Below are 20,699 nucleotides of genomic sequence, written 5' to 3'. Positions count from 1 at the left end.
TGTCTTGCCATGAGAGCACAAACTCCTTCTAAGGACCAGAAAGTATTTCCTTAGGCACTGCCAGGTCCTGGTACCACATGTGCCAAGCGTAGGTGTCAATAATATAGACTCAATAAGTAAGTTTAAAAAAATGAAATGAAATAATTGTCTTTTATCCCATGCATTTTGGTATGATTCCTAAATTTCCATACTCTAATGATTTCTGTACAACTGGCCTGTGTGGGCTCTACTTTCTTTTGTGTCAGAACTTTCCAAAACTTACCAAAACTAAATGTAGTCATCTGTGTCTTCACAGCAACAAAGGAAGAACTCAAACCACTTTGGTTGTTGGGGCATGACATTCTGCTGAGCTAATGGGGCTGCATTATATATATATGTATATATACATATATATATGTATATATATACACACACACATATATATGTATATACATATATATATATATATATACATATATATGTACATATATGTGTATATATAATCTGTTAGAGCAAGTATTAATTTTTATGTGAATCTAAATCCCCATCAAACTAAATTAATAAATGAATAAATGAGAAATACTTGTTTATTTATTATGAAGTATTAGGTTAACATCTAAATTTGATGATGTCACTCTATGTATGGGAAATAGTCTCAGAAATACCATTATGCTCATGAATAATCATATCTATTATATATAGATACTAAAAATGTGAGAATAAGTATAATAGGTTATGATTATTCTGAGTAACCATCTGTTAGAAGACAGTTTGAATTCACCTTCCTATATAGAAGGTCTTTCAATGAAAATGCTTTTTCCACTAAAAGGTAAATAAAAATTGGCTGTTTCAACATTTAGTGAGCTCACATCACTGGAGTTGTTCAAGAAATGTACTTCAGTGGCTGTAGACAGACCTCACAGATCTAATTTGAAATACCACCTATGACTTTGGGAAAGTCACTTTGTTTCTTTAAATCTCAGTGACTTTCTCTGAAAAATAGCAACAGCATCTTTGAATGCTAAATATAAGGATCAGAGGAAATGTATATAAAAGTGACTGGGGCATCAAAGCACTCAATAATGGTATAAATAACAATATACTTTTAAGCAATTATAGCTATTTTTATCACTAATTATTTTTTGCTATTAGAAATGATACAACAAATAGTGGATAATAGGTATTTGTTGGAAATATTTACAAGAGATTTCAAGCATCAGGCACTTGATTGGCCAAGATTGGTGTCCCCGGTCTCATTTATGCTAGTGATAGGTAAACCATCTAACTTCCCTTCTGCAGAGGTGCAAGGCACTGAGAGAAATGCAAGGGAAAGAAGAGACTACAAAGTGAAGATGCATGTGAAGATGTAAAGAGTTGAAGGAACAAATAAGTACTATGCTAATGTCATAAAACCTTCAGGTGAGATATTTTTCCATCTATTCAGAGTCTGTGATGCTAAGTTTAGAAAATTCCAGGGAATATCTTTCTACTTTTTACCTTATCTATCTACTTATCTATGTTTCTACCTTAAAAGTTATTTGTTTTCACTGGGTTAGGTCTAGAATTCTCCAAAATTATGGAATTTGTCCCACCAATCAAAAAGAAGACCAGATTTCAGATAGATAGATAGATAGTTTAGGATACAACTGAGTCTAAAAGGATTACTTATGTTTATTCATGCATTAGTCTTTTCCAGGGGTACACTCAAAATATTGGAGTATTATACACAAGCTAAAGTCAGGTTTAGGAAAGTAAAAGAAGGAGCAGATAAATTAAAAGAAAGGAAACTCATGAATATGTATGTTGGAAATGAATACATTTTAAACCTCAAAGCCTGATTCTGAGAGGAGGCATGGCTTTGTTATTTCAGTAAGCGCTGAGCTGATAAGATGTGACTATATTGCCTTACAAGGAGGATGATATCTTGGTCACTTTAAAGGCTTGACTGGTTTGCATTACAGCTGAGTAACTAAATTATATCCACACAGAATAAGTACGGCCACAGCCCAGTTTAAATAATTATCAAAGTGCAGTTGTATATCCTATTTTTGGAATGTCTAGAACAGATTCTATGCTAAGTCCTTTGAAATGCCATTCATATCTGAGATGTTACAGAATGGCAAACTATTCAAAATTTCCTTCAGAGTTCACAGTCATGTTAATTTTTAAAGATACTTTGGTCATCAGATACTATACAACACTTAAAGTAAAATTTCAAGGGTTTTCCCAGAATACTGACTCCAGTTAATTTTCCTTTCCAAAAAAGTACATGCAAATGGCTTGCTTTCTTTGAAAAATCCAGCTTGAGACAGAATGAGATAAACTAAGAAGCACCTAAATCTCTTATTTTATTGATCCAGTTGTTTTCAATAATTACATCTTATCTTCAGAGATACAAAAGACAACATATACAGTGTTCAAAATCAATAACACTAAGGATATGAAAGCAAACAGTTTGCGATGACTTTTGTATTTTTATGAGAGGCGAAAACTTAATTAAAGAGTAGCACTTGATGGGAATAGGATATTAACACTACCATTTTTAGTCAAGCATCCAAATATATCCAATATTAAAGGTCACATTATGTATGACTTTATATTACATATATGCACACACATATGCATACATATGCATGCATGTATAAATATGTATATATATGCATATACATATATAGATGCATACATGGATGCATACAAACATGTGTGTGTATAAAAAAAACACACAACAACTTGATTTTTCTTTCCAAATAAATTACATAGGTTTTCTGTTATATGGAATTAATAGACCACACTACATAAAGTCCTATCTCTGGTACTGTTCTAAACTTTCTTATATTTTAGTACTCTACAAAATCAGGGATTCATATTGTCCTACATTTAGCTTCCAAAACTAATCATTAAGAATCAAACAAGATAAAACTTTTTGAATGTGTTTCTAAAGATGGATAGACATACTAAAGCTACTGAAGTCAGATAAAATAGTAACTATATATATATACTTTTTTTTTTTTTTTTTTAAAGATACATCTGTTGGACTATGAATGGTCAAGACACATCTTTTGGCTTTGGATTAGACTTAATGTATTGGGTCCCACTATTGTGATCAGGAGTGCTTAGATTTTTTTTTTTTTTTTTTTTTTTCCCAGGAAAAAAAGGTGGGGAATTGAGCTAGGTCGACTTACTGCAATTAAATGTGTCTTTTGTGAGAGAGCAAACACAAGAGAAAAAAAACGTTGGGGAGGTGAGTAAACACCTGAGATGTTCCTGACAGTGGGTATGGAAGGCATTACAATGGGAACAACATTGTATTTTGGGAAGGTAAAGCAGGTAGATAAATGTAATGTGATCTTTGGGTCCTAACATAGTGGAGAGAGTTACAAGGTCGATATAAAAGATGGATGTAGTGGCCCATTACGGCCTTTATACACAATCAATGCATTCAAATACGCGCTCAGCAACTATTTGTCTAATATCTGCTCTGTTTCTGTTTCCATCTGTATCCTAGGGGTTAGTGATACAGAAGTGAACAAGACACATTTATTTACTTTTATCTTCACCGAACATACATTTCAATGGTAAAAATAGGGGGGGAAATCAAATAAAATTGTCAAATGAAGCCAGTTATAAATCTACCCAAGTATTGGAAAAGGGAAAACACAGGCTTGCTATGGAAAATAATAAGTTCTAAGTGGGATGGTTGGTGATGGCATCTCTGAAGAAGAAGCACGTACAGTTCTCAGTGAACGACGTGTAAGAGCCAGCCACTTAACCAGGACACATGTTCTAAGTCACAGGATGAGAAGTGCAAAGGCACCAAGGCAGTAAAGACCTTAGATTGCATGGTGCATTTTGTAAGTCCCTCCCAGACCTCCTTGTCTGGCTGGTGTACTCATTCCCTAGCTTTGGTGATATTTGCTAACAATTCAGAGCTGCTCCCTTCTCTGGATAGCGTCCTTGGCCAAACAGAAGACCCAGCAGGCACTTAATGGACCCTCTTATAGCATTACTTGGTACTCCCATGCCTGGTTTTAATAGAAAATAGCCCAGTACAGCAACCATTCCTGATTCAGAATCTGCTAACCAGCACATCCTCCAGGACGAAGATCTGAAAAATTGTGGCCAAGGAGGATGGGGATATCGGATATGTGGTGGAGGGAGACGACAGATTTCAGTAATGACTTTGGGAGAATTGCAGCATAGGGCTGCAGTTTGCCCCACTAAGCCTCCACTTAGAAATTGTCCCGGATTTAGACTAACTAGACTACCAGAGAAGCTGTGACGATGTGGATTAAATTTACTATAAGAAGCAAGTGGATATGAACAGAACAAGAAATGTCCCGTAGAATCCACACTTGTGATACCACCCAAATTCCCTTTACTGGGATGGTTCACCCATCACCATGTGTGGTGAGTGTTGGCTGCTAACACTTCACAGTTGCTCTTTTCTCTGGAGAATAGTCTTCAAACAAAGGAAATAGCCCTCGGACTCACCTGGAAATTGTCTCCCTCTCTCACCTAGAGGCAAAGACATAATCTGACTAAGTGTAAATGTCTGACTCTATTATTTGGAAGTCCAGAACTGTCTTGTGAGATTATTCAGAAACTAGTCTCAATCTGAGACCACATTATTGTTTAGCATTTTTCCCTAGATCTTTCTACTTTCCTCAGATATCCTGCAAGCACACCACCGATAAATGTAGAATACCCATCTTAAATCGTGTTTGTAGGGAAATAGACTGAAGACAGCCTAAAAACCAAGAGAGGGAATGTGGCTGCAGTGTGGGGAGAAAAGAAGGGCCAAGATCAGAGTGGAAAGATAGACGGATGCCAAATTATTCACAGCTATGGTAATCTCTTTAATTGTCATTTTGTGGCAATGGGAAATAATAAAATTATATTTGGCAGGGGGCAGGAGAGTGCATTTTATTACACACACACACACACACACACGCACATGCACACAACTTGTTCCTTTTAGTAGAGGACTGATATGAGAAGTTTGACATATAAGTGGGGTCTGGGCAAAAAATGTGATAAAAGGACCAGAAAATAAATAAAGGTATGAGGTTCCATCTTTGATTGACACTTGTGTTTGAGCACCTTCCCTGTACCTCCTGGGAAGAGGCACAGAGAAACTATGACTTCTCAGGTATTACAAGGGCACTCAAACCAAGTCTCTTCCTGCAAATTATCATCAGATACTGGGTAGAGTGATTCCAATAATAAAATTATATTGTTTCCGCTAACACTAAATATAACGTAGTACCACCATTTTCTTTTTCCTTTTCCATTTGGGAGAGCAAAACCTACCTCAAACTTTCTTTGTGAAACCCATCCTAAACCCGAGTTACTCCTTCTGCATGCTTCCACAGCTTTTGTTCATTCATCCATTCACTTATGAATTCATTACACAACTACCTATTGATCACCAACATATGCACCAATATATGCCAAGCATCTGTTCTAAGTGCTGAGATACATTACAGAAAACCACAACACAATTCTTGCCTTTGTGGATTTTACAGTCTTACGTACACCCTTTTGTTACAGCACTGTCTCACATGGTTTAGAAAGTATACAGATGGGTTGTAAAGTGTTTGCGTCTTCCACAGAAACCTGCATGCTCAATAATGGCAAAGGCTTTTCCAGCATCAGAGAAGTATAGACATACAATAGATACATGTTAATAATAATGGTTGATACATGTTATAATCTGCTTTATTTCTAATTATAGCATGGCTACTGTCTCTTCTGCTCAGAAGTGATTTAGTCTTATAGAACTTTCATACAGCAAACTTCTAAAAAGCAATAAACCATAGGGGAAGAAGTACAGACACAGAAAGGGACAGATTTTCTGGAGCAGATTTATGAATGTATTAAATATTAAAGGGTTAGTCTCTATTGCTTTGTAGTTTAAGCAGCAATAAATGGATGTTAGGATTGATTAAATGCTTGCACTTTACTTCAATGTTTGTTTTGAACTGCTTATGGGAAGAATATGTAAAAGGAATCAAAATGCCTCTATCAAGGAGAATTTCTTCTTCTGCTAGATGCACTTGGAGGTGATATATTCATACCTACAAATATTTTTGAATTAGGTGAATCTCATTAGCAAATCAACATCGAGAAGTAGAATGTAATCATAGAAAGCACATGCTTCAGAGTTAGATTGCCTGGCTTTAATTTTGGTCTGATCATCTTCTGAATGCATGGCCTTATATAATTTCCTTAAATTCTCTATTTTATCATCTATAAAACTATTGCAAAACCCAAAGTGGTGTATTTGTGTGTGCACATTAATGAGTCATGAAAACTTCTTAGCATACAGTTCGACATATACTAAGGACTCAGTGGACATCAGCACTAATGTTATTAAACATAGGATTAATTGAGTGCTTCCTGTATGGCAGGTTTTGTCCTTAGCCCTTTAATGGATTGACAGAGTACACTGTTCAAATTCCACGCAGGCACTACCTTCATTCCCTCATTTATATATGAGGCTTAGAGAACATCAGTGACCTGCCCTCAGACAGTTTGTGTTCTGTAGAATGAGCTTGAGCCCAGACAATGTGTTTCTGATTTCCATGCACATAAGTGTTATGAAGCCGCAGCATCAGGACCATCAAGGAGCTGCATGGATGCATGTGTGAGTCAGTGCATGCAAGAATGTATGCATGATGGATCAGTTCATAAGACAGTAAACATTTGGAACCTTTTCTTGGTTACAAAAGGGAGGACAACATAGGGAATAAAACAAACATTCTCATCTATGGTTTATCATAAACATGATAAACCATATTTAAAACCTAAAAGCCTGTTGTGACCTGTACATTAATAATTTCACTACTAGGAAATTTCCAGAGAAGATAAGAAATATGCATAAATAGTTGCAGAATCATCAATTTCCACAAAAAAGAAATAATAAATGTATCTTTTTTTTTCTATGATTGAATTTAATTATCAAGTTACCTGAACATGTATTTGGTATACTGGTGTGAAATAAACAATAAAAACAATAATAAAACTAATTATTTTAACCAGTAACTAATTAATTATGCTGTAATGATACAGAAAATATTTTTTCTAGCCTTTGTTTTGTTTCCTTTATTATGCACAACTTTGACTATCGATTTATTTAAAAATCAATTGTCAAGGATACAGGTAACAACCTACGCATTTGTATGTCCTTGTATCATTACCAGTTTGGACATTGTCCCTTCATAACATATTTTAGTGCACTAGAGAAATAAAATGAGACCATTACCATTTAGTAACTAAACTTGCAGTGGTTATAAAGTTATCAGTAGAATTCAATAATAAGTAGAATGAGGCAGGATTTCCAGAAAAATAATTGGAAGAACATGTTTGAGGGTTTATTTTATTATTATTATTTTAAGGGTCTATTTTATTATTATTATTTCTTACTGTTATTAAACATTCTAGATTAATGTGTTAGAGACAATCTGGATTAAACATGGTTATAGAGGTACTTTATTTTTGGACTTCTAGAGCTTTTACTATGCTATCAGATATTCTCACTCCTGTCAAGCAATACATTATGATACATTTGATCATAAAGTTATTGATATTTTTCTTCTAGTGCATCTCTAGGGATGAGTTTTCTGTAGAAAAATATTGGAAATGTAATCTATTGCTCTGAATAACCACAAATCTTCTCTTACACAGACTAACAATGATGTACCGTTATTATCTGTTCCTAAAGGATGAGAATTATGCTAACAGCAGCCGGGTTTTCATTTAAAAAAATTTCCAGGAGGCTTCAGAACTCAGATTAGCATTCCTTTGAAACACACAAATGATATATTTAAAGCAATCATCTGCTTTGTTCGCCTTTTCCAAATAGCAGCCATCACAAGAAACGGTGCTCCCAATGGGGCTATTCTGTCCTCTCTGATTGTGCACAGATGAGCAGAATCCCCTTCTTGCGCAAAGAGAATTACTTTTTACTGAGCATGTTACCTGATTTAATATTATGGACTTCTGTTTTATGAATCATATTGTACCTTACACAGCTGTAACAGTACATCTTATGCTCAAAAAAAGCAGGAATGATTATCCCATTCTAGGGATAGAGGAACAGATTATTTGGGACCAGTAGCTATTGTTTCATTAGCTCTTTACTGTCATTTCCACCGTGCCCAGCTTCCGAGTGTATTAACTCCTTCTGGAGTTCTTGTCAAGGCTGAGTCACGCAGCTGGAGTGAAGAGAGGACAGAGCTTGCGGATGTTCCCCTCGGCTTCCAGAACCTTTCCTTCAGCAGGAAAGCACGTTAGAAGGGCATGAGGGACGAGGGGATACTGGATCCCCCATCGTTTTATAAGTATCCTCAGAACTGACCACACAGTTCCTTACTTGCCTGGGACACAGAGCATAGGCCACCTTTTAATGGCTCAAACATAAACTTGAAGGCTTTCATTTCACCATGGACATAGAAAAGCTCTGCTGCTTATGAGTATACCCTGACTTTCTCATTTGTGGCCCTGCCAACCCAGTGCTATACAACATGAAATGTGATTGGGCTTCTTAATCACTGGCCCAGACCAGATCCAATGCCCTCCCCATGCTTTGCATCATGGGGGGCAGGAAGCTTTTCCTTAATGCTTATGAGGCATTTCATTTATTCTTGCATTTTATAGCCAAGGGGCACTCAAACTTGGACACCACCACTTTGCAGCAGCATCAGGACCTACAAGTTTTCTAAGTTTCCTAAAAGCTTCTTTTCATAACAAAAATAAACTTTTTGGCATCTGGAAGGGTATCATCTACAAAGAGTATCATCATCTTTGTAGGCACTAAGTGAAGAAAGTATATTGTTCTTATTTAACATAAAAGCAAATGATGGCTTAGGCAGGTCACACAACCAAGTTTCAATGTCAGTCTTATACCAAACCCAAGTTCTCATCCTTGCTTCTCTCTATAGGTAACAGAAAGACATAAGCAGAACACAATGATGCATAGGGAGGTCCCAGAACCTGGAGAGGCAGGAATGCTATAATCTCCATCAACTGACTAGAAATCAGCAATATCCTGCACTAAAATTGACAGCAAACTGCTGAGGCACTCACAAACCCTAACTTCTATTTAGAGATGCTTCCTGTAAACCCTAGTAGACAATTGCACAAAATCAGCAACTTAAAAAGAATAAAACAAACAGAAAAGAGACTTAGTATGTCCCCCCATCCCACCACCCTCTCTCTCTCTCTCTTATTTTTTTCCCATGAAAGTGTCAAAGAGAATCGAAGCCAGATGCTTGGTAAAAGGGGTGAGATTTTATTTAGACTATTGCAGTAGGGGAGAGAGACCTCAGCACAGAAACGAGTTCCACTCCATATAAGCATTTAAAATGCTGGGGAAAGTACTGAAATTGATCAAGGCGAGTTGGCCTGTGTGATGAAGCCATCTGGGTTTGTTAACGGCACTTGCCTGGTGCCCACAGGAGCTGGGACTTAGGAGAGCTTCCTTCCTGGAGGTTTGCATTTCAAAGAGATGGCCCCCATCCTTGAGGAGACCTTTCAGGGTGGTAGAAGACTGACTTCATAAAGGGGCAGAGGAAGGATTAATAATTGCAAACTTTCTAAAGTAAATGATCTTTGAAAAAGAAGGTCAAGGTCCTATAGAGTAGTCAGGTTTTGGCTGGAACAAAGTGAATTATTTTGGCAGTGTTGAGCTTTCTTAAGAGGGCATTTTAAGAGAGCACGGCATCATCCTAGGGACATAGTTTTGGGTCTTTGTCTGATAGAAGCCATGCTAGAGTGGTCAAGTCTCTTAGTGCAGGAGGTTGGATGAAACCATTTGTGATGAGAGAGAGTTGTGTAGTTCTCAATAGCCAACGCATTCTAACTCCATTGTTCAAATATAGCTCACCCGCAAACTTTATAACCATGGAAATGATTTTTATACAGATTGAAAAAAAGTTTTCATCTCTTAGCAGCCATCTTTACTGCACCCCATAAAAGCTGCTGATTTGCTTAATCATGGGCTAAACTATAGAGGAAGCTTCTTAACTTAAGCAGATCCTAAGCTGGTTGCTAAGGATGTCACTGAATCTCAGAGAAAAATTAGTGAAACCTTTGGATATGGAGCACCTTTTAAGTGACAGATCACAGATATTTAGAATGGCCATTCAATTTACAAGAACCAGAAATTACAGCATTTTGGCATCAAGCACATATTGTGCATACTGTGTTGACTACAACAACCATCTCTTGACAACACTGATTGACTATTCCCTGGAAAACCATCATTGTTGAAGGGAGAATGTACTGTCAATGTCTCTCTCTATTCTGTGATTTCCTCCCCTTTCTGTGTTTCAAAGTAATTCTGAGTTGTGTTGTCCAAACTAAACATATATTTCTGGTCCACATACATGGATGGCTGTTAAGATTTATAGGTCCCTCAGGAATTGGTACCTAACTTTTCAAATTCATACTAAACTTTCTGTGGTCCTTTAGATATGTCATGCTCCCGAATGCCTTCTCTTGCACAGGCCCATTCCTCTGCCAGAAGTAATCTCCTTTCTACGTCCATCTGAGATTTTCTATTATTTTTTCAATACCTATTTCAAAGGCCTTATGTTCCGAAGTCTCCCAACCTCATGACCTTTCTTCCTCAGGTGGAACAAGGGCTCATTAGCATTACTGTTCTTACCATGTACTATTATAATTGTTTATGCCTGCTTCTTCCAAATATACATGTGAGCTCTATGAGGTTAGGTATCAATACATATCACATCATTATACATAATGGAAGCTGAGACTGCTGAGGAATGAATTCAGAAATTCAAATGCTAGGACCAGAAAAGACATAGCCACACCTACTTAACATCATTGGATTTGCATTTCTCCTGCCCTACGTGGTCCCCAGAATGATAAAGGATTGGCTTGTTTTCTCAGAATGAACTGTACATGGGTGAAGCGGCATCAAGATGTAAGTTAGCTTTCTTGATTTTTGGAAATCGCAACTCAAGCTACCACAACAATCTATTTATCAACCACTTTTTTTTTCTGTTTTTTCCATGTTTTCTCCCTGCCTCTTTGATCAGGCTTTTATTCAAAATTAGCTGTCCAATGTGATTTGACCTTTATGGAATAAAGAAATTTTAAAATTATGCCACAGGCTTCTTTTCTTCTGTGGTGGGTTTCTTTCCTGTGGGCTTCTTTTCAGCTGCTGGTTTCTTGTAGCTGCAGCCTGTTGTCCCACCAAAGTCTTCTTCTGCTTTGTAACGCCAACAGCCTTCTTTTCTTTCTTCCCTACCGCTGGCTTCTTGCCTGGAACCCCCTTCTCGTCTGATATGTCTTCTAGCGCTGCTGCTGCTTTATCCCCTGGAGCTGGTGGTTCTTGACCTGACAAAGAATGGTGTTCCGGCGCATGGTCTTTGCATATGGGTTTTGCTTCAACATGCTTCTCAGGTTTTTCAGTGGATTCTTCTTCAGGACTCTGTGATAAATCTTCTTGCACAGTGCTCGAAGGGCTCTTTGAATCTCTGGGCTTTTCAAGATTCTTCTAAGGTCTGTATTGAGCATCCTGTGCATGGGAAGGTTGTAGTTACCCTTGAGGGAGGCGGCGTTACTCCAAGTGCCACACATATCATTGAACTTGCAGAAAGCACCTTCAGTCCAAAAGCAGAATTGGCCGACATGCCCACCAGGAGCAAGTTTCAAACTGTTCAGTTTGCTTACGTTAAGCAGAGTCATTCCAGGGATGTTTCTGAAGGCTCTGATGTTGCCGTTGTCCTCATTAGAGATGATGCAACGTCCCCTGCGCTGGATACGATGACAGTTTCTCATTTTGCCCTTGCCAGCTCTCATTCACTGAGAGGCATAGACCTTTTTGATATCATTCCAGGCCTTAAGCTTCTTAAGAAGCTAAAGAGCCTCCTTGATCTTCCTGTAGCCTTCAACTTTACCTTCAACCACCACGGGACGTTCAGGAACCTCCTCAATACAATGACCTTTACACATGACTAGGACTGGGAAGGCCGAGGCAGCCGGGGCAGAGCAGATGGCATATCGTGTCCATGTTGGGTTTATTCTGCGGTGCCAACGGAGCCAGGTTTTGGTTGGTGCAAACATGCGGCCTCCACGACATGTACTGCCAAAGGCACCATGGCCAGAACGGTAAGTCCTCCTGCCTCAAATTCTGGGAATTCCAGACACAGCTCTGCCAGGACCCACTTAGCACTGGTTTGATGACCTGCTAATCCACTGACAGCACAGAGCTATCTATTGTTTTTGTGCAAGTAGGTGTGAACAACGTTTACAATATGTGGTTGAATGGGAGCCTTCAACACAGCAGGCAAAGTGACATTTCTGCAAGGTGATTCCCCCTTTTCGGAGGACACTGATGTCAGTGGACAAGCACATGCCATGCAGGGAGAGGAGACGACCACGCTCCTCCCAACCCAGGGGCTCCCACAGGAAAAGCTTATCAACCACTTTTGAGGATCACAGACACACCTTGTCAGGTTGTTTTGAGTTGAACAGAAGGTAAATTTTGAGATCCACACACTCAAAATCATCCAGAGAAAATGTGATTCACAAGATAATATATAATTTCTTAGAAAAGGAATCAATGGTTCCTAGGAAACAATACTAGCTCAACCAAGAAATGGATTATGGCAGACTAGATCCGTTTCCTTTCATAACTAGTAAGACAGGATTTTGTCATAGAAAGAGAGGGAATGGGGAATGGGGAAAGGGACCTTTGTTTAATATTATTTATATATCAGGCAAAGTACCATACTTATATGGTTTCTGTACTAAACCATTATATAAACTATTAGCCTAACATACAATGTGAGGAGGCTTGTATTGACTGATTAAACGATTTTTTTTTCCTGATATAATTCAACTCATAGGTAGCACAGTAGGAATTCAAATATCGGTCTCAAATGGCTATGAATATGTTTTTTATAAGAGCCAGACATTTTTCTATAACTTTCCCCTACACAATGTATTACAGAGCCTCTGTTATTCTTTCCTCTCTGAAAGACCAATATCATTCAGCTTTTGTGATGGAGAGAAAACCACCATGACAACATTGGTTCCATGATTTTTTCCAGAGGTTTGTGACTTCGTGAATGACTCATGGTTAGCTAATATTTACTTACACAGATACATGCATGCATATGCATACACACACACACACACACACACACACACACACACACTAATTTTTTTAAAGGTTATTTCAATTAAGCAATAAGCTTGTTTCAGAGAATAGATAAGATTAATCAAGAGATCACTTCTGAATGAATTGGATCAAAATATATTAAAGAGTCTATGAAATTAGTCCACACTTCAAATAGTACCTATCAAATTGATAATGATTGCTACTATTAACATTATTGAATGTTTCATATGCATTATCTCATTTAACCTCACAGTATTTCAATAAGGAAGGATATTATTTTCTTCATTATTTTCTTACTATAAGGGCAAGGAAATAGAAGCTCAGATTAGTTAAGTATTGCTAGTGATGAGGTGTAGAATAGGATTCAAATCTCAGTATTGTAATTCAAGAACCCACGTTCTTATCCTCTACAGGCATCTCAATGACTAAACGTGCATAAGTTTTCAAAAACTTTGGTAATTATTTTTAGATTTCCTTTAAGTTGCATCAGCTCTAGTTTTTCTTTCTATACTTTGTTCCTATAAAATTATATAAGTACCAAGGTCAAGGAGAGGCTTCTAAAATTCTATAAAGACCATTCAGGAACCCCGTGTAAAACATCAGTGTTAAGTCCTGTTCTGTCCAATTTCCTGTCATATGGTATCATTCAACTTTTAAAGTATATGTTACTAAGAATATCTTTTTTCTCCATATTGCACAGTACCTTTTATAGAAATGGTACAAACATTGTTTTTACTTAAAAATATCACAAATAATCAAAGACTTGCCAAAAGAAAAATATAAAATTTGAGGACCTCAAATTTCCTTGGAACTTTCAAATCCTTCTAAAAAAACATTGAATTGTATTATTATTATTATTATTATTATTATTATTATTATTATTATTTGGAATACTTTCCCAGTGTTATGTAGCTTTATATATTTTTTTAACTTCATCAGGGAATTAACATTTATTCTCTTAGCAATTATTTTAGCAGCCAATCCTTTCTTCAGATAGCTGTATTAATAGTGAACTATTGGAGTCTTTCAGTGCTTTGTATCCTTGAATCCTTATTTGGGTTCTGTGTACATGTTATAACAAATCACTTTTATAAAATCATAATATTAAAATATATATATATATATATATATATATATATATATATATATATATATATATATATTTTAAATTTGTTTAAACATGTTTTTAACTTTAATAAGAGATAATTCACATAACATACAATTAATGCACTAATGTATAGAGTAGTATATGCACAGAGTTTGCATCTATTAACACAATCAATTTTAGAACAGTGAGTTACCCTGAACCATTTATTTCCCAAGTCCCTTTACCCCATCTTCCCCAGACTAGAGCAACCATTAGTCCACTTTCTGTCAGAACAGATTTGCTTATTCTGAGTATTTTACATAAAGGGATCATACAATATGTGGTTCTTTGTTACTGACTTTTTTTACTTAGCATGTTTTCAGGGTTCATTTAGGCTGTGACATGTATCCCTACTTCATTTTTTAATTGAAGAATAATATTACATCATATGGATATCAATTTTTATTTGTCCTTTCATCAGTTGATGGATGGATATTTGAGTTGCTTCCAATTTTGGCTATTATGAATTATACTGCTCTGAACATCTGTGAACAAATTTTTCTGTGGACATGTGATTTCTCTTGGGTATATTTATAGCAGTAAAATTGGTCTCAACATCATTTTACAGTCCCACCACTTTTCACTTGATTTTTAATCCATCCACATTTAATTTTATTATTGGTATAGTTGAACTTACTTTGCAATTTTAATCTTTGTTTTTTTTTATTTGTCTAATGTTCTTTTTGTTTTCCAATTTCTCTTTTACTGTCTTTCTTTGCATTGAGTAAATTTTTCTAGTTTAACATTTAAATTCCTTTAATGATTTTCTTTCACTATTTGTTGTTGTGGGTGGTGGTGGTAGTGTTATTTTCTTAGTTGTAGTTGTAGGGCTTACTACATACATATTAACTTATTGGAATTTACATTAAATTTATAACTAAATTACAGTGAAATTGGAAATATTACTCCTACATAAGTCCATTTCCTCTTACCCCTTTTTGTGCTATTATTGTTATACATATTACATCTGTATATGTTACAAACCCAATGACACTGCTTTAAGCATTGCTCATAAATTTTCTATTAAATAAGCTAAGAAAAGAAAGGTGAGCAGAAATATACTTATGGAATTTATTCTATTTATATTTGTACTTACTATTTCTGATTCTCTCCATTTGTTCCTTGGGGTGCAGGTTACTGTCTGGAGTCATTTCCTTACTCCAACACAACTCTGCTCCTTCTCACGTCCATTGTGTTATCATTGTCAAATACATTATGTTTCTACATGTTATATGTCTAGCAATGCACTGCATATGTATTTTCATATAATTGCATTTTGTACCAGTTAAGAAAATAAGAAAAATATGCATTTAAACTGTCTTTTACAATTATATAATTATTTTTGCTGTTCTTTGTTTTTTCATGCAGATTTATGTTTATTTGTGGGTTTGCTTGATTTAAGTATGAAGTATTTCTTTTAGTATTTCTTGTAAAGTGAGTTTGATTACAACAGATTCTTTCAGTGTTTTTTCTTTGTTTTAAATCTCGGAATGTATTTATTTCACCTACATTTTGAAAGATAACTTTGCTGGATATAGGAATCTTGGTTGTCAGTCTTCCCCTCTTTTCTTCAGCCCTTAGAATACGTCATCCAACTACCTTCTGGATTCCACTGTTCCTAATGAGAAGTCATCTGTTAATCTGAGTGGAGGGTCCCTTAGATGTGATGAGTTATTTTGCTTTAAGATTTCCTTTTTCTGTGACTTTCAGTATTTTGGCTATGCTATGTACCAGAGAGGATCTCTTTACATTTAATCTATGTAGAGTAAATTGAGAGCTTCTTGGATGTGAAGTTCATGTTTTTAACAAATTTGGGGAAGTTTTCAGTCATTATTTTTTTTCAAATATGTTTTCTATTTGATTATTTTCTCCTTCTGGTACTCCCATTATGCATATGTTGGTGTGCCTAAAAGCATACCACGTTTCTCAGGCTCTGCTGATTTTCCTTTATTCTAAAATCTCTCTTTTCTTCAGCTTGCACAATCGCTATTAACATATCTTCTAGTTCACTGATTTCTTCTGCCAATTTAACTTTTCTATAGAATGCCTTTATTTTGGTTATTGGTTATTTTATCTCTAGAATTTCCGTTTGTCTCTTTTGTATAACTTCTATCTCTCTATTGGTATAGTCTGTGTTTGATGAGACCCTGTGTCTCCATGTTCTCTTCATATATTTAAGCTTGATCTTCTTTTGTTCTTTGAACATATCTGTAATATCTACTTTGTAGCCATTGTTAAATCTGACATCCGATCCCTCTCATTGGTGGTTTCTGTTGCCTGCTTTTATTCTTATGTATTGTTAATGTGTTCTGCTTTCTTACATAGCTCATCATTTTTGTTATTGTCATCATTGAAAGGTGGACCTTTTAAGCAATATATTTGAGCAACTCTGGATACTGACACCTTCATTGGCCCCACAGGGCTTGCTGTTATTGTTTGCTTGGTGTATGTGTGTGTGTGTGTGTGTGAGAGAGAGAGAGAGAGAGAGAGAGAGAGAGAGAGAGAGAGAGAGAGAGAGAGAGAGAGAGAGGCTTAGGTAGATTATTCCAGTGATGTGTATTTCCCCTGTAGCCTATAGCCTGAAGCTTTTGGTCTCATTTTTCAGAGGGTGACATCTTAGATATGTTACAGTCATGTTAGGATGATAATCTCTCTTTTGCATCTTTGCCTTGATTACTTCCACTTAACTCAGCCAGTTAGACTCCACTAATTATGGGCCAATTGCTCTACTGTTTTTAACAATGCCCTGGGACATAAATTGGTGAGCTGCCTGATCCAGTTAAATTCAGGCAGGGGTGTTTCTGAGGCCAGTCTTTGAGGTTAGTGCTGACCCCTATAGTATTCTCCTTGGCTCTCTATTTTCTTGTTCCCTCTATTAAACTAGCTGCTCTATGGTTTAACTTGCTTCTCTTAATTAAGAGGAGTTATTGTTTCTGAGACCATCCCTAGGATTGAATTTCCCATAATTTGTTTCAAATCAGTATTTTGGGGGAGAGCTCAGGCATTCTTTTTCTTATGAACTATCTCTCCCTATGATCAAACTCTCTGAGCCACTACTATAGGCACTGGGTGATATGGTAGCTTCTAGACTTCTTGTCTTGCTACCCCCACTGTGGAACCTCTGTCCTAAGAACAAGATGGGGTGATTGGGGCCCCAATATTCTCAGGCTGCTGTACTTATGAGTAAGGACTGGCTAGAGGAAGGGAGTTCCTGACCTGTTGGCTGCACTTACCAAGAATTTAGCTTCTTCGGATTAGAAGTGGATAGGATAAGAAATGCTCGTGGCTTGCCCTCCCAAGCAAGATACAGTAAGCCTTGATTAAGGGCTGAAGAAAGAGGAAACTCTGTCTTGGATGTATCCAGCCTAATTGGAGACACAGTCAAGATTAGCTGGGGAGAGGGAGAAATTGGACAGTGGCTCAAATGCCACAGGTTCTCACTGTTCTTACCAGATTTTATTAGACTTCCTTAATTAAATAAAGGTTTATTTATTTGTTGCATGCCTTTCAAACAATTTCAAGTTTCTATATTTTTAACAATTTTCCCTACTTATGTTTGTTTCATTGGGGAGAGTCTGTGGAATTGTTCCTGCTATCAATTCAAAGATACACTTTTCAATATTGAACATTTAATAATATACAAATTATCAAATACATACTGAGAACAATTTATTGACCACTGTCAAATTTCTTAATATGGTGAGGCCTGTATTATAAGTAAAGAAACTGAAACTTAAAGAAATAAGATAATATATATTAGAACAGTAAGTTAGAAGGAGCCAGACTTGAACTTAAATTTACCTGTTTCCAAATTGTGCTCTAGCCATTATTCAAAGTACTGTGCTGGCTAGAGAATTTTGTGGTGCAAGATTGCAAAGAAATGCTAATATATATATATATATATATATATATATATATATATATATATATATATATATATGCATATATATATATATGGAGTGGGCAGGGTATGTCTAAAGAGCAGAGGAGCTAACAGTTCCCAGTGGCCACGTTGATATTTAAAAAAAGTGACCAAGGAAATAAGTAGTGCAAGTATTGGATTATTACCCAAGGACTAAAATAAATACCGAGGAGCCTACAATGATATAACTAGCAACTAAATAAATGGAGGAGAAGGAAAATCCTCGCTGAAAAATTCCAACTGCTGAAATAATAGTAATAATAATAATAATAATAATAATAAAATATAAAATCTTCAAGGAAGTACTGTGTCTATTGGAAACGAGAATAATGCACAAAATCATTGGTGAGACATGTCAAATGCTACAGAGGCACAGAAGAATGAGGGAGGTAAAAGTGAAGGGCAGAGAGCATGTGAGAATGGGGTTAAAGAAGGTGCCATTCAGGAGTGGGAAGCAGCTAGGTTGTGACCGATTAGAGAAGCAGGAGAAGTTGAAAATAACATTGGCATAACAACAAGATCTGACGGTCCAAACAGTGAGAAGTCAGGTCTTCCTGTGAAATAAAATGCATGGAAAAGCACAAAATAAAGTAAAAAAGGCTTGTGAGCAAATCATGAACAATGTCAAATACCTAGAAAATAGGTTGGGACTTGAAGTAGAGGTAAAGGCAGTCATTTGAGATTATTTCTGTGGTAGAAAACACTCTGCAATTATAGTAATAAGCAATATATTCGTGAATGCTGGTTTTACTTGCTAAAAGTCACAAATTCTATGCTTTTTAAATATGCCAAAATGCAATTATTGTCAGATTTTTTTTTCTTTTGAGACAACTGTATGTATCAGTTGATTTTACATTCATGCTACAAGGTTTATAAGTGGCATTTTTTCCCCTAATTCTTTTCAATCTTGCTTTGAAATAGAGCACTGAGGACAATTTTGAAAAGGCTTTAAATTTTAGATATTATTTTAAGGGTTTGCTTTGTTTTTGATACATTGTTTTTTTTAATGCATCTTTAATGTTTCTAATGTATTTTGTACCCTGCCTTTTATTTTTCTTGTTGAATCACCTTCAACATCATCCACGAGAAAACACTGTTCTTGCTTCATCAGGATTAATTGACCTTTTGACAACACAGTTTTGTCTCCTGTTATATGAACTAAATAGGAAAAGATGGGAACTAGCTTCTGTAAAAGTAATGCCCTCAAGACTTTTTTTATTAGCCTCCTTTTTCTTGTTTTTAAACTCTAATTTATTTTACTTTTGTGATGTGAGGATGATGTTTCAGTCTTTATTTATTTATTCACCAGCTATTTATAGAATACCTACAACTTTTCAGGTCCTCTAACTGTGGCTGCACAAAAAGTTGGATAAGTGATTCAGCTGTCATATTCAAGATTGTTAGAGTTTAATATGCACCATATAGGAGAGAATATGTGTAGTTATATTATTCTCAAGAAAATTCAAATACTGATCTATTCTGTATATGGGATATCCCCACTTCAGGATCCCAATATCCTTTAGTTTTATTTTCAGTGCTTATCACAAAGTGCTATCAATTTCCTGATTCCTACAAAATACGTGAGAGACTTTCTACAAAGCCCTCTTGAGACTATTCTATCACACGCAAACCCCTATCAGGTCAACATTCTTCTGCAGTTACACTTTATTCTTATTCTTCATATGAGCCATCTCAAGCAGACAATGAATTTCTGGAAAAATGGAGATGAAACTGTGTTTTTTTTTTTTTTTTTTCTCTTCACCCATGTCCCTAGTTCCTATCAAACTGCTGAGACCATAAATGCATGCAGAAAATGCTGATTGAGTTTCCATCTTAGAGTACAATACAGTTAGTTTGCTAAAAAAAAAACACAGTAGTATTGAGCTTATTATTTTCTATAGCTTCCAAAATACAGAAGACATTAATCTGCATTTCAACTAGAGCAATGAGATGATACTCTTGCTTCTGTACAATGGAGACAGATTACTTTCCCAAGATATTGAATCAATAAGTCATCAAGTGGTTGTCAGTGTAAAAGCTGTCTCCTTCCAAAGCATCATTGGTAGCTCACCATAAAGAACATATAAATCATAAATAGGGAGAATAAATAAATTGAAGCATATTTGTACAATACAATGTAATATGGCAATGAAGAAGCATGAATTACCTTCAAATACTCATAAATGTGGCTGAGTCTTTAAAACACAACATTGAGTGAAACATAAAAGTACTAATAAGATAATCTCTAGAAGATACCATTTATATAAATTGTAAAAACATACTCTAAAATATAGTTTATGAAAATAGGCATTTATAAAAATGATGCATAGGTATTAAACATATTAAGACATGAATGGAAGTCTACACAGCAATTTCTTGATATTCTTGATATTAACTGCTTTTAGGGAGGAAGGGATATATTATACACATTATAATATGTATAATATACCATGTTTCCACGAAAATGAGACCTAGCCAGACAATCAGCTCTAATGCGT

At 35.9% G+C, this 20,699-nt stretch overlaps 1 pseudogene; it reads right to left on the bottom strand.

Moving 5' to 3' along the window:
* Positions 1-11,105: 11,105 nt before the first annotated feature.
* On the bottom strand, positions 11,106-12,403 carry LOC109459312 (large ribosomal subunit protein uL4 pseudogene; annotated as a pseudogene).
* Between the last annotated feature and the right edge of the window lie 8,296 nt (positions 12,404-20,699).

This window comes from Rhinolophus sinicus, chromosome 8, assembly GCF_057876585.1.
Source record: "Rhinolophus sinicus isolate RSI-liver-muscle chromosome 8, RSI-T2T, whole genome shotgun sequence".
Taxonomy (NCBI): domain Eukaryota; kingdom Metazoa; phylum Chordata; class Mammalia; order Chiroptera; family Rhinolophidae; genus Rhinolophus; species Rhinolophus sinicus.
The sequence above is the reverse complement of the archived record's forward strand: the minus strand, read 5'-3'. Positions and strand labels throughout refer to the sequence as shown.